Raw genomic sequence first — 24,318 nt, 5'->3', positions numbered from 1 at the left:
ACAAATACAAATCAGTTTCTATCAGACGTACGAAATAATTTTTTATCAACTCCACACTATAAAGAGTCCACAAATTTTGTATCAACTCCACACTATAAAGAGTCCTCCATGAAGGCATCCATATCCCCTTCGGCAGATAATCATAGGGTACTTTGCCATAACCTAAATAATCTGATTTGATGATAATGTTAATCTACTTTCATATTGAAGCCTGTGATGCTTTAATTAATGTTTTAGTTTATCATAAACTGTGTTAACTGCTTTAAATTAACCATTTCAGCAACATTTCTGCTAAATTTTCTTTTTTAAATTTTTGACATCATTTTAAAAGCTTAAATATGTTTCAGTAAAACATAATATTTGTAACCGTTTTACATATAAAGCACAGAGAATCTCATGACAACGAACTCTGAATGTACTTCCTACAACATAAATAAACATTTATATAAGTGGCCGAATTCGCTTGAAACCCTTGGTGGTCACTAATTTTTCCAAGTTCTTGTAATAAAAGACTGATGTATTCTTTCAATATGAATTAATACAGTATATTAGTATTATATATATTATATTACATTTGGAGTATAGTATTCGTATGAAAGCCTTGAATCAATTGTTGATCATTATTTTTTGTACATAATTTATTGCAAAAATTTAAAATCTTTAATTATGATAATTTTCAATTTTTGGGCTGTAATTTCCCGAATTATTTAATGACAGATTTAAACTTTGGGCATTTACAATGAGAAGATCATAATTATAGAACTTTTTAACAGCTAAAGCTGGTTAAAAGTGGTTGAAACATGTTGCAATCTCAGTTTTGTATGCAAAACCATTCTTGCACTGATTTATTATATGCTTAATTTATAGCAGTTTCCCTAAGTAACTAAGTTTCAGATTTAAATAATTTTTTATACTTTGTGAAAATAAATAAAAAGGAGGAAAAAAATTTTTTTTCTTATGTTATAATTATTTTCTGTTCATCTTCTAAGATAATTAGCATATATTTCAATTTTCCTCAACCGTCAAATCTTGTACAATCCCCCCCCCCAATTACAGAGTTTTATCGTTACTTATTAGAAGCATTTGATGTAATTAATCATGCAAGGTCACACATGTATTAGCTAATATAGAATTTTCAGAATTGCTGTAAGCACTACTGTAGATGATTAGTCTTTTTTAGCAAAATTGCAAGATTCAATAAATCCTACTCAGTCAACCCAATTTTAAGATTCAATAAAGGCACTGAAGTTATTTAACATTTAAGAACTTTCAGCAATTTAGAACTCCTGGACTCAAGAAATGATTTCAAAAATTGTTCTATCCTTTAAACCAGCTAATATCTACAGCATTTTCCCTTCATTTTTTCTTAGGTTACTTGTATCATGATAAAACATATATGGATTATCTGTCTAAAAAGAGGGTTGTCTTCGTGGAGGACTTTTGAGGGAAACTGTCTCTCATTTACTTTAGGTATGAGGAAAATCACGAACATTTTCTTGGAACTAACTCGTTCGCTGGGATTTGAGTCCCAGTCGAACTATCAGTGTTAACACTTTACCAACCGCAAGCGGTTCAACAGCGTACGTACGTCCGACCGGCCGCTCAGCCGCAGATTCTCCCTGTTCTGACAATCTGATAAATTGTCTAAATAAAACTCTCCAGTACCATTTTTTTCGCTCATCGTGAACAGTAAATTTTTTTTAAATGATGTGAAAATGTGGGAGTTTACGAAGCAACGCACTTAACGGAAGTAAGCAATGTACCTCAATACTAATAAAAAAATGCAGTTGATATAACAAATGGCAATTGTTTATCGCCATGGCTACCAATTGATAGGCTATTTTTAGGTAGCCCTGAGAAAAAAGCAATTAACAGGCTATTGGTCGGTAGGCATTGGCGAAAAAAGCTGATTAATAGGCTATCGGTCAGTAGGCATTAGGGAAAAAAAGCTGATTAATAGGCGATCGGTGGGTAGGTGTTTACGACAAAAAGTCGATTAATAGGCTATCGTTTGGTAGGTGTTAGTGATAAAAAGCCAATTAATAGGCGATCGGTCAGTAAAGTGTTAAGCAATCTTACCGCTGGAGCACTAATGGGCTGCATTGTTTATCATGCTTTATGAATTTAGAACACAAATGACCTTCAGTTCTCATATATCATCAAAGTCTGGTACCATTTCTCATAAAAATAAAATTACTAGAAATATGAGTATAAATACATGTAAATATTTTGGTCGCGTTTGTATTCAATTTTATCACCTTCACTTAACATATAACGATATAATTTACGCAATAGCTAGGGTTTGAAAAATTTTCAAACTCAGTTTTTTAAAGTAAATTTATCACATTCGAAAACAGGTTTTCTTAATTAAGAAAACTGGTTTTAAAAATTGATATTATTATGTAAAAATTAATTTTAAACTTATTTGATTTGCTATTCATTTTATGCAACTGGCAGAAAACACATTTTTTCAACGTGTGACAGTGCTTGTGCATTGTGCACTGCGCAACCGATTTATTTTATGCTAGTACATATGTGCAATCCATCACGAATTAAGATAGGCTCGCTTAATATTGTAAAGTAAAAACAGGAAACAAAAATATATAGTTGTTATACAGTCAAAAATCGTTAATCCGGACTCGTCATGACTTCGGCGATTCCGGATTATCGATTTTTCCGGATTATAGATAATCAGTTTAAATCTGGTAAGATGGCATGCAGAAATTATAAAATTAAAAATATGAAACCATAATTTATGAAATAAAGAACAATTATGATCTAGGGTATCAAAATTTACAAAAAAAAAGCTTAAGATTTATTTGTTTACTTTATTAAACATTTCTTTCAATGTAAGTTGTTTCGTTTTATTGCTTCGTTTTATGTGATAATACTTTCTCTTTAATTCTATAAACAGACATAATTTCTTGTTCAGTTACAAAGTTCCGCTGTTCAAGTCCTATAATTGCTATGTCAAGAATACCGACTAATTTGTCAATCGAAATTTTTTCGTTTTCAATAACCTCTGTGTCACTTTCTTCACTATTGGAAGTGAATTATAATGACGAGGAATTTGATTTAAATCATATCAAAGACAGAGTACATCGAGATGAAATACTACATTTAGTAAGGAATTATAAGCCAAATAAAATAAAAACATCTGCCCTGAAGATAAGGATAGTGCTGACAGATCAACTTCCAATTCGTTGCGTGCTGCGGCGTCCCCCCCCGCCGTCGCAGAGCAGCGTGAAATTGATAAACAGATTTCGGAATGGTTAGAAAAACAAAGGATATGCCTTTATCCATTTTTTGCAGCAATTCCACTTTTTGTTCAATGGACTTCGAAACATACTTTCGCTTTGTAGATCCTTTACATATTAGTAAATATATATCGGAAATTCTATTTGACATAATCGAAAGTTCAAGCTTACTTTATAAAATTGCTCTAACAGTCTGCAAAAAATAATAAGCCGGATCTAATTCGAAGATTAAAGAACAATGCAATCTGCAACATTAACTGAATTAGATAATTTTAGCTTAGCTTATACCGTCCGTTATACATTAAACGCGCATGTATAAACGTATTATGCGCATGTGCATGCACATATTAGCAGCCGTAAAGGTCTTATGCGCATGTGTCAATGCGACGCATATGCAGAAAGTTTGTAGCTTTGAAGTCCGAATTATGGGTGTCCAAATTAACGACTTTTGACTATATTTGTTAAAAACAACGTAAGAATTAAGTATGTTTCTAATTTCTCTGTCTGTATTTTCTATTTTACATTTTTAAAACTTTAATTTTATTACATAAATTTCTTCTCTCAAAAATTAATATAAAGTAAAAAGTTCTGGCTTCTGTCTAATCGGATTTTAAATAAAACACATGGTGTTAAAATAATCCATATGCAATGTTTCGACATAAATTATGTCTTCATCAAGCTTTGGAATTAGATTAAGAAGATGTGTGCTTTTTCAAAATTCCTAAAAAATGTGCAGATTAGATTTCTTTAAATTAGATTAATATTAATAAATAAAATAATGATATAAACTTCAAAAATATTTATTTAATAACTTTAATTTCATTTTTAGATAAAAATGAATAAGTCAGAAGTTTGGGATATTTTCAAAAAGTTAGACAAGGCAATCTGTAATCACTGTATTAAAATGTTCAGCTGCAAAGGATCATCTACGAGCAATCTACATAATCATTTGAAAGTAGTTCATAAAATAAACATTGGAAAGAAATCAGAACCGATTGACGAAGAAGAAACGCCTGGCTATTCCTTTTCTTCAAAAAAAAAAAAAAAAAAAAGAATAATATTTTAAATTTTATGAAAAAGAAAAGGCGTAATTTAGAAGAAATCATATCAAAACTTACAACTGTGGATGGATTTTCTATTAATAGCATTACATATAGTTCATTCATACGAGAGTCTCTTCACCAACAAAGATATTCATTAACAAGAAAGAAATCAAGAGTAATGGATATCATTCATGTGTATTATTGTGAAACTATTATTGAATTAGATTCAATAAGAAAAGAATAGGAAAAAAATTCTCTAGAGCTTTAGAAGAGAGGATTAGCAAAAGAAATCATAGATACTTAAAGATTAACATACAACACTTGGCAAAAGATTTCAATTTGGGATTAGTGACAACAGCTGGTTCCTGTGATGCTCAGAGAACATTAGAATTGGTATCTGAAAGGCTATAAAATTTCAACTTGAATCTAGAAGACATAGTTGCAGCAACAAATGATGATGCTGCTATTATGAAAGAATTTGGCAAATTATCATCTATAATCAATCAACTATGCTATTCACATGCCATCCACTTAACAGTTACTGATGTGTTATATAAACATACAGAAATGGCTGAAGCCGAAATAAATGTTTCAAGTGAGGAATCGGAAGATGAATACAAATATAGCAATTATGAAGATTCTCTTTATTATGTTTGTAACCAAGAACATTTTATTCCTATTTTAACTGACAATTACAAACAATCAGTTTCATAAATTAGAAAAAATTTGTAAGTTCTTTAGAAAATCTCCAGTAAGAAACACCATTCTTTAAAATTACATCAAAAAGAAAAAGGAAAGAAATTAAATTTAATTCTCGACTGCAAAACAAGGTTGAATAGTATGGATGACATGATTGGAAGATTTCCGGCAGTAAAAGAATGTGTTGTTTTAGCACTGAACGATATTGGTTCTTCTTGTATGTGGAATGAAGCTCAATATCCTAAACTTCCTGAACTTCATTAAGTCTTGGAACCGATTCGTCTAGCAGCTGAAGGCTTACGGCGACGAGATGCCAATTTACTAACAGATGGCGGTATATTTGAATTTCTGTTAAATGAACTACAAATTTCGTTTAAGAACAAACACAAGTAGAATTAGCAACTCTTTTGCTATATTTACAAAATCCACAAAACATTTCTAGTTCAGAGAAGAAATTTAAAATTTTGTGAAGACAAATGTTATGTCGCGAATTTTAATTATTAATATGTGTTTTAAGTTATTATTATTTTAATATTTTATTTGTATTCATGTAGATTTTAATCTGGGAAAAAGTATTCTTAAGTTGTTAAAACTTTATTTAACTCGTTATGCTTGAGTAGGAAGTGTAACAAAGGCGAAGAAACACATCTGGTTTATTGGTTTATGGCCTTTTTACTAACAATGGAGGCAGCAGGGTGTTGCGTTGTTGCCTTTTACTAATGGCGTTTTTGAAAAAAAAATCATCTTGCTTTCGCTTTGTTGTAGTTGCAGTTTTGTTACTTCAAGACAGTGGGGGTGGCTGTAAGCTTAGTTGGGGGGGGTCCACTCTAGTTTCCACGTTTTCCTGAGTACGGATGTTGGCTCATTGTCAGATTTTTCTTGTTTTTGATTCGTCATGGGGGTGTCATTTTCTCAGTCTAGGTAAAGTAAATTCCAGCATTGGTGTGATTTTAATTTGATGATTTTTTGTAAGCCTATGAACTTACAGAGGCGGAGAAACCGAGATTTCCTGGGTGGTTAACACCTTGCTAGAATTCATTCGATTTCTGATTTTTGAAGAAGGAAAAAAAAAAGTGGGGGCTTGACCCCTTGCGGGTCTTGCTTTCGCGAGCGCTGGCTATTGCGTCAGATTTGGGAACAGATTTGAGTTGCAAAGATGTAAAGCAGTAAAAGACAAAGTTCGGTGGGAATTGACCTCCTGCAAGGGGCATGCACCTCGGTTCTGATGTGAGGTTTCTCACGGCTTTCCCGCTGATGAGAATTTGTTCGATCGGAGAAAGTGCTCTACGCAAAATTTGATTTCACCGTTTCATCGTGTATTTTGAGATCTTTGAATAGTCATGTTAGAGGCTTTCCAATTAGAATTGTTCGTTACAGACAGAAGAGATTTGTTACAGCTAAGAAGTTTGTGCCGAAAGTGCTCTACACAAAATTTAGTTTTGCCGCTTCATCGCGTATTTTGGAGAACTTGAATAGTCATGCTCGAGACATTCCAGTTGAAGGAATTTGTCATGAGATACAGATTTGTTCCAGGAGGAGGTATCATGCTTCCCTTGTTCCTGAAATCAATGGACGCTTCCGAAAGTGCTTTGACAGGAAAAAAAAATTGTCTTAGCTCATTTCCAAGTGGATTGGACACTAAAGATCCTTCAATCCGGAAAAACTGTCTTCTATCTGTGAGTGAAATTTTAAGATTATTCCTCTGTTTTCTCAAATGCCATGGTGGACTAGTTAATAACCATTTATCCCCATATATAAATTTTATTACTTATATAAATTAAATATTGTTAGCTGGTAATATTGAGAAGTGATTAGAAATTTTAAGGGAATGATCAGTTATTTTGGAGGATAAAAATTTGTTACGCCTGCTTTATATGCGAGTTAGAAAAATGTTCACTTTTAATGAATGAGAACCATTTATTTACAGAATTAAAATATGTTACACCTTCTTAATTTCTAAAAAAAATTTTAATTATTAATTAAATGTTTTAATTATGTAAGCTGGAATTTTGTGTGACAGATGCGATATTTTCATAGTAAAAATATGTGATAGGGAATACTGATTAGTTACCCAAGTATTTACTAATAATATAATATATTCAAGAATTTAATAAATGTGTGTTTAAAATTTAATTGCATTTGTGTATTTATCTTGTGTGTAATTTACTGTGGTCTGTCATGTCCCTCCATTTGTTTGAGCCGGGAGGCTTTTTAAGAAACATGGAGTTTAATTGAATTGGGGTTATTGATTGTTCCCTAGTGTGCTTCACAACGCGCCTTATTGTATTAACTTGTACTACCACTATATGACTGTTTATAAGAATGTTCCTATGATATATGAATGATGAATAGGATTATAGATTTTTTGAGTTAGTGTGTCCCGCACCATGAGTTTAAGTTAAGATTAAATGTCTAAAACCCCTAAATTTTCAGACATTTAACACAAACCACATTTTTAAGTTATCTGGGAAGATATTGTCTAGAATACTTCCAAATTCTTATGTGGGAACTGATTTTGATGAAGAGCAAATCGAAGAAACTATTCATCAGAGTAATGCTTTTTTAAGCCATGAAAAAATCAATTCTTCAGAGTTTCTTGAAGACTCTGAAGAAAACTTACAAATCTAACAACACTGAAAGCTGAATTTCCATTATTTGAGGCAATGAATAAAAGAACAAAAAACTTAGCTTTGTTATTTGATGCCCTGAAAACTATAAAACAAAGCTCAGTAGCTAGTGAATGAGTATTTTCAATTCCAAAATAAGAACAAGACTTAGCCATCGTTCAAATGGATATTTTATGTTTTTTTAAAATCCTATTTTCTTAGGAGAAACTAAAATTAGTGAAAATAATATAATTATTATTTGAAATTTTCATTTGAGTTTCCATTATTTCATGTAAGTAATATGTAGATGTAATCCTTAATTTTTTAAAAAATATATTTTGATTGTGATATTGATTTTGTTACTTTGTGTAAGTACTATCTATGTACATGCAATCCCCCCCTTTTTTTTAATAATTTGACTTTGATTTTGTTTTTTGTTATTTTATATAAATTAAATAAAATATTTTTACCTATTCCTTTTCTGGGTGCGGGACAAAAATTCGAAAAACAGTTTTTCAAAAAAATCGTTTTTTGTATAAACCCTAGTAATAGCACAGTAAATTTTTTAATACATTAGGATCGTAAAAAAGTTAGCAAAAGTTAATAATAAGAACGCCATTTAAATAAACGTACACTGTTCTACACTAATGCTGTAATTCACCATTCGACAAAATGTGTATCACTTATATACCAATCTCTGCAGAAGGGTGAAAATTGTAACCAATGCAGAAAATTTCGAAGTTCATTTCTCCCACATAAATTTTCCATAGAATGAAAAAACAATTTTCAGTACACATAAGTCATTAAAGGAATGAATGTAAATCTTTACTGCAGAATACATATAAAACTTATATTCAGCTTAATGTAATACTTTTCCCCTGCAAAATTTATATGATAAAAAAAGGTAAATGTATATTAAGTCAAATACCTCTTTACTTACATAATTAAAATAAAATCAAGTCTAAAATTTATGCACATTTAACTTCAATATTACTACATTTTGCATATTAATATTAAAAAAAATACCTGACTAAAATTACTCCTGAACAATTGTTTACAGGCCAATAATTTGTTTGATCAAGAGTGACTGAGTTGAAAAGTTCTAAATCGTATATTCTCTTACAAAATCTTCTGGACTTTTGCGATTTCATGGAAAATTAGAATTGCAAATTATATGTATGATTGCTAAATATTATATTTATAAGATTATTAATTGAATCAATTTCATAATAATCATAAAAAGAGCATGGAATGCTCTTACATACATATTTTCAAAACAATAAGGGATGAACAAGCACAAATGCGATGGAAGTCAGAGATATGAAACTAGCAGTTGTATTGGCAAAATATCGCCAATGTATTTATTCTTAGCTGGATTGTAAAAGAACACAGTATCTGCAGAATAAAATAAAAAGGAAGAAAAGAACATAAAATATGGGAAACACCAATTACGGGTGGGGAGGGGAGCTTGAATCTATTTTACGAATTATTCTAAGGGTTAAAAATATCACTACTGCTGAAGTAGAATGTCTTAAAAAAAAAAACCATTTATGACTTAGCTAAAAGATAAAATGAAAAAATACAATTACACTATAAATTCATTAATACAGTCGTCTTACACAAGTAGTGGAATATTCAAGAATGCTTTTTTAAAACTATTTACACCTTAAGAGCTTCATCTTTCATATTAAAAAAAATTATAGTGTTGAACATTGAAGAATGAGGTACCATAGAGATAGTTCAAAGTATTCTAAAATATTTTTTTACCAAAAAAAGACCTTTTCCCTTCTCTTTTTGTTCTAGTGATTTCTCGTCCTCGTGCCCAAGTTTTATAACATTCTCTGAATATCTATAAGGTATTTCTCCCACCTTCTTAGCATGCCTTCATGGTGTAGTGGTCAGCACACTCGGTGTGCATTCGAGAGGTCTGTGATTCGAGTCATGGCGAGGGCATTGTTCATTTTTTCATCTTTCCTGCTTTAAAAAAATTCCTAATGTCTCTACATAGCTACAAAAAATTCTAAACAGCTTGGTCTAATACACTGTTTCAATGTCCTCAGACTAAATACTATTATGATCACCACATGACATAAGTTGAACACTAGAATGATATCAATGGAAAAGAAATGTAAAATTTTAATCCACTTTCTCAAAATGATGATTTATTAATAATAAGCAACATTCATGTGATGGCTCTATCTAATGTACAGGGTGGTTCAAAACTATATGTCAAAAATGTAAAGGCAGGTAGAGGGAACCTCAATAAGCAGATTTCTTATAGGAATGTGTGTGCAGTAATGCCGCATTTAAGCAGTATGAATCAACTGAAAAGTCAAGTAAAGACAAAAGAAAAAATTTACTAACAGTTTATAATAGGTGCTCGAAAGAGCAGCTACTAACAGCAATACAATATTCACAGTGGCAGCGCACATCAGAAAAGACGTCAGGCATGTACAGCACATGTCCAGCAGCAACAAGATTTTCTGAAGACATGACTAGACTCTCGTACACGAGGTTTTTAATATGATCCCAGAAGAAATCCAAGCAGGTTAAATTATGAGGGAACTGGTCCGCCCCATCCTATCCAATGCTAGGTTTAGACACGTGCAGGTGATTCCTGACATTCCAGCTGAAGTGAGTGGGACTTCATTGTGCTGGAACCATATTCATCCACGAACAGCTGGAGAAACATCGACCAAAAGTTCAGGTTAAGACCTCCTGCAGGAAAATGATGTATATGTGGCCAGGTAAATGACTGGGTAGAAGGCACGGACCTATTACGTTATTGTGCACAATGCCTGCCTAAACATTAATGGAAAACTTTTCTTGGTAGGCGTGTGTTATTGTGCCACTGGGTTATCATGAACACACAGATGAGAATTATGAATGTTAAACATACCTGAACGCATAAAGGTTTCGATGAATAAATCATCTGCAGCTGGGTAAGTTTGATTGCTTATCTACTGCTGTTTCTACCAATGAGCAAAGTTGAGACATGGAGGATAATCCTCAGAGGTAATTGCTTGCACTCTCTGTAAATGATACACATGTATTCCGTCTTCATGTAAAGTTCTCAGAACAGTTGCATGGCTCACACCCAGTGCACGTCCTAATGCTTTCGAGATTGACGAAAGATTATTCCTACAGTGTTTAGCATTCTTTCTTCCACTGCAGGAATTCTGCAATATCTTCCAATGTATCATGTCTGGATGCATAAAACGATTCACCTGTCCTTAACTCTCGAATGTCCTACTATTCGGCTGATTCCTCTCTAGGAATTGCTTCCTGTACATCCTTTGAGCAGTTAATCCATTTCCTTTTGCAGTGGTGTAAGAATGCATGTTACTCAAGATCTATGCAGGAAATGAAGAATATAGCTAGCTGCGCTAGCTTTTATACGCCGCACTCATCAGTGCTCTTTACTAGCAAAATGCAGCATTACCGCACACACATTCCTATACGAAATCTGCTTATTTAGGTCCCGCTACCTACCTTTAAATTTCTGACATATAGTTTTGAACCACCCTATATATTGTTGTAGAACACATTTTCAAAATAATTTGAAATTTGAATGATTTTTTAAACATTCTCTTCCACTGAAAATTTCTATGAATCAACATGTAGTATTTAATACTTTTGATTTATGGGCGCATACACACTCAGTTGTAAATTGTATCTTTAGTCAAATAATTACCTAATGCTATAAGGTATTTTCTTTCTCCTTTCTGCATTCCTTCGTGGTGTTACGGTAGCACACTCGGCGCATATTCGAGAAGTCCAGGTTCAAGTCCCGGCGAGAGCATTGCTAATTTTTCATGTCTCCTGCTTCATAAAAAAACCTAATGACTCTAAAATGTGACACATTCATATTTGATTTACTTCATATAAAAATGAGGTCAGTGCTATGACTGTGCTTATTTCATCGATCATTAAGAATTGACACAAATAATGCTTTATAAATGAAAATATTCTACCATAAATGGCTAAAATCTTAAAATATGACCAAGATATTTTCAGCTAAGTTTCGTATCATGAATTCTGACTTATCAGTTGGCGTTATTACTGATGTAATATATGTTATCATTAAAGCATATAATTCAGTTGTTTCTTAGAACAACTAGGTATTTCATGAATTAACTAGCTGTTGCTTTTTTTTTTTTTTTTTTTTTTTCCCTGACACCAGTTGTTACATTATTTTCTTCCTTCACATTCGTACAGGGTTCATAGATTTGGAGTGAATAACGACAACACTTGATAAAGTATCAAAACACACTTTATTTATCAATATTAATCAGGACAGCTCCAAAACACTTTTACAGTCGTCGAAGATCTACTATAAACACGCTGGAACAATCAGCGACACAGCCTTTACACTGTCATGCAATAACAGTGGAGACAAGCTTCACTGCAAAGCACCACATTACAGCTCCCGACTCTGCTTGGTCGTTCTCGGAACTCCACTTACTCTCAAGACTCTCCACGCTAGAACTCGCAATGCACTCGACACACAGAGCACAGCTCCCGACTCTTCGGGTCAGTCATTTCCAGAGCTTAACACACTCTCTCAACGATGCACTAACTGCGATACACTAAGAGCACTTGACGACCAACTCGGCGCTAGACTTTGAGAGACTCGCTCAATGACTGACTATCAGCTCGCTAGACGAGGCACACACTGACTGACTGCAGACCAGCAGGGTTTATATAGCTTTCGGCTTGTGTTCGAGAACATTCTGGGCTGAACCAGTAAGAATTAGTTCCAGAAGTTTTTCTATTCATCCATGGCATGTCGCCGCATGGGCGATTTCTGCCAAATGTGGCAACTCTGCCTCTCCTTGCTAATTTATGGCAATCCTAAACCTGCTTTGCAGGAAAGCTATCTCACCGCACCTGTATATTTTGTAACACTAATATAATTCAGTTGTTTCTTAGAGCAACTAGGTATTTCATGAATTAAATGCCAAGTAAATTAAAGTGTATAATAGATTAATAAGTAACCCAACCGGGATAGTGGTTAGTGAAGCTGACAGCTGTATCGAAGCGCTCATGTTCAAATCCTGGGGAAGGCATGGATGTTTGTAAATGAACAAAGCCTGTGCGGCATGGGAGCACTTTAAATTTGTGGCGAGCTGAAAGTCCTCTTGAGAGGTTGGTTGCTGGGGGGGGGAGCTGTGGTAAACGCTCCTCAGGATGCTCTCCTTCAAAATAGAGGGAGAAACTGAGCAAAGTCATGCTGTCAACTGTAAAGTGCTCAGGGCTATTGCCAATGGCAGACACAGTCTTGCACTCCTTGCCACGATGAATTTCATGGGTTTGTTCTGATGTTACTGTCAGATAAGGAAGGTAAGTCATGACAACAACAACAATGGATTAATAATTTCACACTTTATTAATTGTTCTATAAAATAACTAGTTATTCTATAAATTAACTAAAGACTTAAAGTAAAAAAATAAACAATTTGGCATTTAAATAAATCCTTTGTTTTATAAAATAACTCATGATAAATCGTTAGTCTCTCGAAAAATACATTTCGTATTAGGGCTAGATTAACTGATAAATAATAAAGTGAAACAGAATCCATGATATAATAACCTTGCTAGATTTATTAAAAAGTAATAAAAAAATAACAGACTAAACCACACCACTAGTTTACTTATATTATTACAACTTATAAATATTATTAGGCTACTTAGTCCTGCTGCCAATAAAGCAGCTTTCGCATACCAACTTTACTAATGATCAGGCATTTTCTAATACATTAACGAAGGATCTTTACTAATATTTTATAACAATTAGGTAATCGTTATTCTATAAATAACTAGTTATATCATAGAATCCATTTTTATACACTTAAACTGATTCAATAACGTAATTCATGGGTTCCACTTTAATGGTTGATTTATTCATCCTCTTTAATTCATGAAATATAGTTATTTTATGAAACAGCGGATTCCAGGCTTTACCGATAACATAAATAAAGGACTAAATCGAGCTGTGGGCTGTGAACAAACTGTTAGTTTTTATTCAGGGATTGATGAAATCATTTAGTTACATGGCCGGTTATCATTAATACAATAGAGCAAAGAAAAATTGTCTCCCTAATCACTCTTTTCTTCCGGGGACCTGCCCTCAACCTGGATCTTGTTTTACAATGCTGCGAAATAAATCTATTTTAGATCAAGTGGGGAAGAAATTCGATTTTCCCAGAGACATTTAAAAAAAAAAAAACCTTTTTCCCAAATGACCTTGGTAAGGTGTATCTAGCTCAACGTCTTACACTTAACGCCTCCCTCAAGACAACCCGCTATAACTCTGCTGGTTAAATGAGAATTCGGCTGTTTTCCCCAACTCGGTTTGGCGACATTTTAAGAGTTGCCTTTTTTTCCGGTGCCCTCCTTTCCATTTTCTTTGAGTGACTTTTTTTCCATGCACCTACACAAACAGACAGTGACACAGACATTGAACTAAATAGTGAATTAAAAAATGAATCAAATGACGAAATTTATGCTGGTAAAAATGGCCTGATAACAGAATAAAAACAAATTCTGAGTGAATGTTAGGACTAGTTCTAAAAATATTACCTTCAAAACTTCAGGAAATACAGGTTATTCAAACGATGCATCAACACCATTGGATTCCTGATCTCTGTTCATCAACAAAGACATGATAGAAATGATAGCCCAATATACAAATATTTACAGATTTTATTCAAGAGTGGTTTGTACATAAAGTAGATGCAAAGAAAACGGCTGAATGTGAAATCACAGAACTTTTGTACATATGTAATGTTCAGAAATCAGAAAAGATCCGTGGGCAACAGATGAAAGTAAAATGGATATTTTCACTAAACAATGTCCTGCAAGCCATTCCTTTTCTTATTAAGATGTCTTCGGTTTGATGATATCCAACATCATCTGAGTAGAAGACGTGGATAAACTGGCTCCCATAAGAGAGTTTTTTGAAAAATTCATTATGAACTGACAGAAAGCTTACACTACAGGTGAATATGTAACAACAGATAAAAAATTAGAACCATTCATGGCACGATGTGCATATAGGCAATACATGCCTCTTATCAGGGTTGCCATATTCTGGCGCACACATGCTCTCTTCTGATGTAAATAAATCCAAAATTTTGCCAAGTACCGGTTACGGAAACATCCCCAATGAAATGACGGCAGCACATTCTAGAACTAAATTATTGAGACAGTGGCTTATGGTTATTTTTTCCTAGATTTTAAATGTTGCAGCAATTAATGCACAAAACCAGTTTAGAAACAGGCATTCTTTTCTCAAATCATTAGGCCTGAAGTTAGTGAAGATTACACAAATCAAAGGCAGAAGCAAATAATAATTGTTTTGAAACTAAAAAAAAAAAATTACTTCAGAAGATTGTAACATGGAACCACCATCAAAAGCAGTCTTTCCCAAAGTGGGCATTTGAGACCTAGAGGGGGGGCGTTAAGGGGCCCAGAAAAATGGGGGACGTTGACGTGGGTTAGGGGGGCAATGGTAGATTTGTAATTTGATTTAATTTATATTTTAAATTTCATTAGAATTAAAACCTACCTACTACACAATAACAAATACTTAGTTTATATTTCTACCCTGTATGATGGTATAAAAACTTAAAATACTTAACATACATTTCGTAGGATAGCCCGCACGCCATATGCACGTACGTTGTAAATTGACAAAAAGCATACAGCTGTGTAAATGCATGAATCGCCAAATGTGGCAAACATTTCGGGGAAAAAGACTAACTGCGGGAGCCAGTGCACTTATGATGTCGTACTGTCCGTTTTCGTTTGGAGAAACCTTCAGCGCTTTTACGCATGCGTCAGGTCTGCTTCGAGTTCATCAAAATAGGGTTGAGACAAAAGAGAAATGTTTATTTAACATGCGGGCTTCCAAAAAACCGGTCTGAGGAAAAAGTCCATCAAAGCGTATCGCTCATTTTCAGAATAGAATCGTCGACAGGTGGCAGTTTTGCAATACGAAAACGGACCGTACATGGTAGCAATCGGCTGGTTCATCGATACTTGTCCTAACTTGCTCAGTACGATTGAGCGTCGAAAGAGATAAACGAGTTTGTGCATATTTGTCTTATTCCTGTCGATGCTTGCTGTATTTAAATCCTATATAAAAGCTTGTAATGTTTCTTATATTTTCATTAGTGGTTTCGTGCGCTATCTTTAAACGAGTATTTAAGTTCATCACTTTATTTATACGGCTGAAAACATGATGAAATGGCTGAAAACATTTAAGAGTCATTGTGCAATCATCTGAAGACTAGTCAATTTTCAATTCAGTTCAATGAGTCCACTTTACCAACTAACGAAGCATTAGACTAGAAGAAAAACACGCTAATGTGACAATCAAAAATGTAAAAACAACCTTTACCTTGTATTTAGCGTAAATATATTGAAATACTCAATCGATTTCGAGGGCAGCTAAAGGTCCCTCCTCATCAGGAGAAAGAAATACCTAGAAAGAAGAAAAATAAAGGGGAAGGAGTCTCAGAAACACATGGTCCTTATCAGCACTGCACGTGGTTATAACCGGATTTTTAATCAGAGTTACACTGGCCAGCTACTTTTACTGAGCCAGGCTATCTGATTGAACATGTAACACAAAGGACAAGAAAAATTAGCGAAGTTAAAAATAGGGAGCGAGGGGCAACTGCACCTTCATGCTCAAAATCTGAACTTCGAATGAAGTTCCCTCGAAATCGATTGAGTGTTTCAATATACTTACGCTAAATACAAGGTTGCTTGTTGATTAATGAAGCATTGTTGTTGTCTTACGTGAGGTTCATTAAAGATGAAAAAATATGTCAAGAACTTTTGTTTGCTAGAAATTTAGAGTTTTGTGATGAAATGTTTTGTGATGTGAAAAGTTTTGTGATGAAAAAGGAATTCCCTTGAAGAATATTTTATCAGCTGCTACAGATGGTGCTCCAGTTATGACAGGGTCTCAAAAAGGCTTCATGTCATACTTAAAAAACAAAATTCTTGATGTGATAGCTGTACACTGTGTTATACATCAACAGCATTTAGTTGCTAGAAATTTAAGTGAACGACTGTTTCAATCATTGCAAAATGTCATCAGAGCAGTCAATAAAATCCGAAACAACCCTTTAAATGACAGATAATTTAATCAGCTTTGTGTTGCAAATGATGAAGATTTCAACAGATTGATCTTTCACACAGATGTGCCTTAGCCATCAAAAGGAAATTTTCTGACTCGTTTTTACAATCTGTTTGACTCTGTCATAGAGTTCTTGGAAAACAAAGACACAGCATTGTGCAAAAACCTCATCACATCAACGAATGATATCTCATACCTGACAGACCTTTATACATTGTTTAATGATATGAATCTCCAGCTTCAAGGCGATGACTTGAACTTAATAAAAACAAAAAAATATCGTCACTGCTTTCGTAGCCAAGCTGCTCTTACACAAGAAGAATATCGGCAGACGTGAGTTCCATAATTTTCCCAATTTATCAGTATCCTGCAACAACGACGACTTGCTCGTCTACGGCCAACATTTGGAAAATCTTCACAGTGATTTCATTGAAAGATTCCGGGACATTTTGAAATTGGAAATACCAGACTGGGTGTTAGATCCTTTTTCAAAAGTCAACATAGCAATATCACCCCAGCTGGAAGAACTTATAGAACTGACAACGAACGAGGAAATAAAAAGCAAATTTAAAAATGACTACCAACAATTTTGGCTACAAAAGTCAATTCCACAGTTATACCCTGGATTGTGGTCGATCGTTCAACAATTTTTGATATCATTCCCATCGTCATATTTGTGTGAATGTGGATTTAGCGCTGTGACAACGCTGCTTACTAAAAAGAGAAATCATTTGCAAGTTACCAAACGCGCCGACTTACGACTGTTTTTGAGTAAAATCGAACCTGATATCAACAAATTGTTAAAAATCATCAAATTCATTCATCAGATTAGATTAGTTTAAAAATTGATTACCTATCTATATTGTTTCTTTTAATTTGATTACAATATATTATTAATATTATAAAGTTGCGTTTTAATTGCTCTCACTGGTAAAAATTTCTAGTTTATAATGTAAGTTTAAACAACAAAACTGACTAATATAGCACACTATAACTAAATTAATTAAAGTAATGAAATTGTGGTTTTTAAGTTTTAGGAGCGTATAAAAAATGGGGGGCGATGAAAAATAATTGATTTTCAAAGGGAGCGGTAGAAGAAATAAGTTTGAGAAACACTGATCTAAAGAGATGAAAAATATTTAGAGAAAATGCACTGATTACTCTAAAAACAAAGTCAGAAAGACATAGTTTCTGTGGAAGAAATGTACTAATAGTATTTGTATGGAGCATATGAGCTCAATCTGTCAGAGATGTGCAAAATAATTAATTGTGGGTAAAGTACTTCATTTATTAGAGTCTTAAAAATATTCTAAAGTCCATTGCTTTTTATGTTAATCCACATTTATACTGATGTTTATACGATTAATGCAATTTAGAATGTGCTACTTGCTTTCGAGTATGATGTATGTACCCAGCCTGCCTCCTCGTGTTCGTAATTTTGGAATGCAGTCAAATGAAATATGAGACATTAAAGAAACCAAAATTCATTAAAAAATAATGCATACATTTATTTTTATTTAGCATATGTTTCAAAATAACTTGTTTAAGCAATTTTTTCGGTGTGCATGTTATTATTTTTATTCCAGGACTAATGAGAAATCCACTAACTAAAGAGAAAATTATTTAATTTATTCAAGCATTTCAAGAAACAAATCCCTTAAATAAAATATAAGTAAATTTTTCATAAATCTCCTGGAAACAGATCGTATATTCTTATAAATATTTTTTCCCCTTATTACAGTCAAAAGTCGTTAATGCTACTTTTTTGAAAATATCCCAAACTTCTGACTTATTCATTTTTATCTAAAAATGAAATTAAAGTTATTAAATAAATATTTTTGAAGTTTATATCATTATTTTAACTATTAATATTAATCTAATTTAAAGAAATCTAATCTGCACATTTTTTAGGAATTTTGAAAAAGAACGCATCTTCTTAATCTAATTCCAAAGCTTGATAAAGACATAATTTATGTCAAAACATTGCATATGGATTATTTTAACACCATGTGTTTTATTTAAAATCCGATTAGACAGAAGCCAGAACTTTTTACTTTGTATTAATTTTTGAGAGAAGAAATTTATATAATAAAATTAAAGTTTTAAAAATGTAAAATAGAAAATACAGACAGAGAAATTAGAAACATACTTAATTCTTACGTTGTTTTTACCAAATACAGTCAAAAGTCGTTAATTTGGACACCCATAATTCGGACTTCAAAGCTACAAACTTTCTGCATATGCGTCGCATTGACACATGCGCATAAGACCTTTACGGCTGCGAATATGTGCGTGCACATGCGCATAATACGTTTATACATGCGCGTTTAATGTATAACGGACGGTATAAGCTAAGCTAAAATTATCTAATTCAGTTAATGTTGCAGATTGCATTGTTCCTTAATCTTCGAATTAGATCCGGCTTATTATTTTTTGCAGACTGTTAGAGCAATTTTATAAAAGTAAGCTTGAACTTTCGATTATGTCAAACAGAATTTCATTTCCGATATATATTTACTAATATGTAAAGGATCTACAAAGCGAACGCCATGGCGTGCAATGAATTGAAAGTTGATCTGTCAGCACTATCCTTATCTTCAGGGCAGATGTTTTTATTTTATTTGCCTTATAATTCCTTACTAAATGTAGTATTTCACCTCAATGTACTCCGTCTTTGATATGATTTAAATCAAATTCCTCATCATTATAATTCACTTCCGATAGTGAAGAAAGTGACACAGAGGTTATTCAAAACGAAAAAATTTCGATTAACAAATTAGTCGGTATTCTCGACACAGCAATTATAGGACTTGAACAGTGGAACTTTGTAACTAAAGAAGAAATTATGTATGTTTATAGAATTAAAGAGTAAGTATTATCACATAGAATGAAGCAACTTAAACAACTTGCATTGAAAGAAATGTTTAATAAAGTAAACAAATAAATATTAAACTTTTTTTTTTTTTTTTTTTTTTGTAAATTTTGATACCTTTTAGATCATAATTGCTCTTTATTTCATAAATTATAGTTTCATATTTTTAATTTTATAATTTCTGCATGCCATCTTACCAGATTTAAACTGATGATCTATAATCCGGAATCGAAGTCACCGACGAGTCCAGATTAACGACTTTTGACTGTAGTCCTCTTTTTCCTAGCCTCTAATGCAGATGAAAATTTCAACATTTTAACTGTTTTATTACCAAATAATTAAAAATAAAATTTTACAGATATTCTGATTTTTGTTATGTGATGAAAAATGTTGGACATTTATAAAGAAAAATTTGTCACATGGAAATTACAAATGATTCTCTTAGAAATTTGAAAGAAAATGTGGCTAATCTTTGGAATATGGTAACAGGCAGTTTGTCGACATTTTGGTAGGCGATAAAGTTTACTACCTAGGACTTTGGCAATAATGTGCGAAGTACCCAGTTACCAAGGATTATTTTGTCTGAGAGAAATGAGAGATCATGAGATATGTCATGTGACATATATGGACAAATCACAGTTCTTTAATCGGAAAAGGGGGGAAATCTGGAAAATATCTGCAGTACTTTATAGCATTTTGTATTTAGCTTCATTCTGTGTTGTGTGAAACAGTGTTGGTTAATTTTTGGATCCCATGGCCCTATGTAAAGTGAATTCGAAATGGGTATTTAGTGGAATTGAAAGAGGTAGTAATAAGTGTTTTTTTAAGGTTGTGCGAGATAGAAGTAAAGATTGCTTATTAAGTTTTATTAAGCAGTATATTCTACCTGGTACAATAATAATATCTGATTGCTGGAAGTCATATGCCTGTTTGGAGGATGAAGTTTTTCCAACATCTTGCTGTTAACCATAAGTACCATTTTAAAGATCCTGAAACAGGCGCACATAAGAATAGGATTGAGATTCTGAAGAAGATTAGGTAAGTTAGTATTTTTAATCATTTGAGGATATTATTTTTATGCATTGTTCTAAATATAAGGAATAAATAATATGCTATTATTGGAAAATTGTTATTAGCAATGAATTAGTTTAAAGTAATTAAGATTTTAAGCTAATTTTTATTAATTTAATGTATGTGTTTATTTATATTTTAAGTAGTGTTTTTTAATTTATATTTTAATTAGATGATAGTCATTTTGTGAATTATATGTTTGTAGCATTTTGGAATACATTTCAGTAGAAGTAAACGTGTATGGCAATAATGTAAATATTTGACACTGAGTATTGGCAACCATTTTTAATGTTTGTGTTTATAAATTCGCAGGTGACGTTTATAATAGATAATTTAGAGGGAAAAGTTTTTGGATATTTTATTTATTTTATACGTGCAAATGTTCATCCTTGGAAAGGGTATATACTTTTTCGCGATCAGGTAATTTCATATATGTCCTTTTTACCGACTTTAAAGATTCACAAAATTTTCCTGCATTTTCGTGCAAATTTTTCTAATTTATGAGAAAAAAGTAGTGTATATGGATAAAGTCAAGAGTGTGCGCAATGCCATTTTTGTGCAATTCTGGGATTTTTTTTTTAAGTGAAAATAGGTCGACGTGTACATGGTTACCGGGTATGTGCCATTCTTAAAAATGCAGCAAGGAGTTTGCGATTCTGCACTTTCTTTTAATTTAATTATATTTTAATTAAATGATAGTTATGTTGTGAATTATACGTTTGTAGCATTTTGGAATATGTTTCAGTAGAAGTAAACGTGCACGGAAATAATTTAAATATTTGACACTAAGTATTTGCAACCATTTTTAATGTTTGTGTTTATAAATTCACAGGTGACGTTTATAATAGATAATTTAGAGGGAAAAGTTTTTGGATATTTTATTTATTTTATACGTGCGAATGTTCATCCTTGGAAAGGGTATATACTTTTTCGCGATCAGGTAATTTCATATATGTCCTTTTTACCGACTTTAAAGATTCACAAAAAAGAGTGTGCGCAATGCCATTTTTGTGCAATTCTGGAATGTTGTTTTAAGTAAAAGTAGGTCGACGTGTACACAGTTACAGTGTATGTGCCATTCTGAAAAACGCGGGAAGGAGTTTGCGATTCTGCACTTTCTCCCAATTTTGCAGTTAATATTCATCATGATTAAGCGCTTTTGTTCCATAAAATTTCTAGCATAAGCGAAATTTGGCTAGCAGATTGTTGGAAAAAATGTTGAGTAAATAAAAAAAAAAAGAAACCTGTCTTTACTTCGTGAAGACAAAATGGCACCGAAAAAAAAGTAGAAGGTTGCTGTAGCAGGGTTGGTTGCCAAATTTTCGCCAAGTTACCATAATCCAAAGATTAACCGAGAATGTATACTCTCTCACTGCCATGAATGTTAACTCAAAATTTGCCGAAATATTCGTTCAAAACTACATTCTTATATTTGACAGAACAATTAAGGGCTCTAGTGTAGAATTGGGTGCCCCTTCGATTAACAACATTTTTTTTTTTTTTTTTTTTTTAATTTTAATGATAAAACCTTACTTCCAGTTACCATGATAGTTTTAACTTTGTTTTAGCTTCCTGATTTTATTTAAATGAAAATAGATTGATGTGTACATGGACTAATTTAAGCCTAGTTTGTGCAATTCTAGGATTTTTTTTTTTTAAGGTATCCGACCTCGTACAAAAGACGATTTTCGGATAAAATTTCGATTTTTACTTTATTACATTATCTTAAAGAATACATCTTTAGCTATCAAATACAAGTTTTTGCTTGTTGATATGTTAATTAGAACTGCAGTTATAAGCATTTTTCTGTAACGGAATAAACCGGAAGTTCCAATATTCTGGACCGGAAGTGAGCATTTAAATAGACATACTTATTTAGAAACTTTATTTATCATCAAGATTTTGTAAGTTATAAACTTTAAAGTTTATAACTTACAAAATCTTGATGATAAATAAAGTTTATAAAAATACTAAGTTTAGATATTTTGTAATACATTTTAAGAATCTGGTGATAGTTTTTTTCCCTTAATTTCGTATTTAGTTTGGCGTAGAGGGTATTCGACATTGAATGGATGTGTTACTGCTTTGTCGATTAGCGTTGACAGTCTTGATTTGAAAGTTATGTCACATTTTTGCATCATTTGCAACAAACTAAACAAAATGGAATGCAATCTTCAGCACGACATATAGTTCATAATATATATAGCGTAACATAATTATTCTGCAAATTATAAAGAAGCAGCTTCGGGTATGGAAGCAGTTGGTGTTTATTCGCTTTTTGAATGATCTATTAAATTATGAAAGCCGAAGTAGGTTGATCTTTACAATATGGTAACTGGTAGTTTGGCGACTTTTTGGAGGCGATAAAGGTTACTACCTGGGACTTTGGTAATAATGTGAGCAGTACTCAGTTCCGATTACGCATTATTTTGCGTGAGGGAAATGAGAGATCATGGGACATGTCATGTGATATTAATGGACGAATTACGGTTCTTTAATCGGAAAAGGGGGGAAATCGGGAAAAAATCTGGAAATTTTGTATTTAGCTTTATTCTGTGTTGTGTGAAACAGTGCTTGTTAATTTTTGGATCCCATGGCCCTAACTAACTATTCGAAATGGGTATTTAGGCATTGTGATAAAGAGAAGTTTGCTTTTTATTTAGCGGAGGAAAAATTCGCAGAAAAAATCTTTCAATAATTTTATTGAATGAATTAGAAAAATGTATCCGCCACGTAATCAAGATTCTGAAGAAGATTAGGTAAGTTAGTATTTTTAATTATTTGAGGATATTATTTTTATGCATTGTTCTAAATGTAAGGTGGAAAGGAATTTGGTATTATTGGGTAAATTGTTATTAGCAATGATTTAGTTTAAAGTAATTAGGATTGTAAGGTAATTTTTATTAATTTAATGTATGTGCTCATTTATATTTTAAGTAGTGTTTTTGAATTTAATTATATTTTAATGAAATGATAGTTATTTTGTGAATTTTATGTTTGTAGGAATTTGGTATACGTTTAAGTTGAAGTAAACGTGCATGGAAATAATTTAAATATTTGATACTAAGTATTTGTAATGCTTGCGGTATGAATTCGTTGGTGACGTGTATAATGTAATAGATGATTTAGAGGTAAAAGTTTTTCGATATTTTATTTATTTTATATGTGGAAATGTTCATATTTGTAAAGGGTAAATATTTTTTCGTGATCAGGTAATTTCATATATGTTCTTTTTACCGGGTTTAAAGATTGAGAAAATTGTCATGTATTTTCGTGAAATTTTTCTAATTTATGAGAAAAAAGCAGTGCACATGGATATAGTGAAGAGTGTGCGCAATGCCATTTTTGTGCAATTCTGGGATGTTTTTTTTAAGTAAAAATAAGTCGGCGTGTACATGGTTTATGTGTATGTGTTATTTTGAAAAACGCGTAAGGAGTATGGTATTGTGCACTTTTTCCCAATTTTGCAGTGAATATTTGTCATGATTAAGCAGTTTTGTTTGATAAAATTTCTAGCATAAGTGTAATTCGGCTAGTAGATTGTTAAAAGAAAGACAATCTACTAGCCTACTAAAGTGTTCAGTAGATAAAAAGAAAAGAAACATGTCTTTACTTCGTG

At 32.4% G+C, this 24,318-nt stretch overlaps 1 protein-coding gene across 5 annotated transcripts in view; it reads right to left on the bottom strand.

Annotated features, from left to right (window-relative positions):
* The window catches only part of LOC118204845 (protein spinster homolog 1-like), a 118,097-nt gene that overhangs the window by 87,496 nt on the left and 6,283 nt on the right, over nucleotides 1–24,318 (bottom strand). The window lies entirely within an intron of this gene.

The sequence above is a fragment of the Stegodyphus dumicola genome, chromosome 7, assembly GCF_044657685.1.
Source record: "Stegodyphus dumicola isolate Sdum_Otavi_A_Nest chromosome 7, ASM4465768v1".
Lineage (NCBI taxonomy): Eukaryota > Metazoa > Arthropoda > Arachnida > Araneae > Eresidae > Stegodyphus > Stegodyphus dumicola.
The sequence above is the reverse complement of the archived record's forward strand: the minus strand, read 5'-3'. Positions and strand labels throughout refer to the sequence as shown.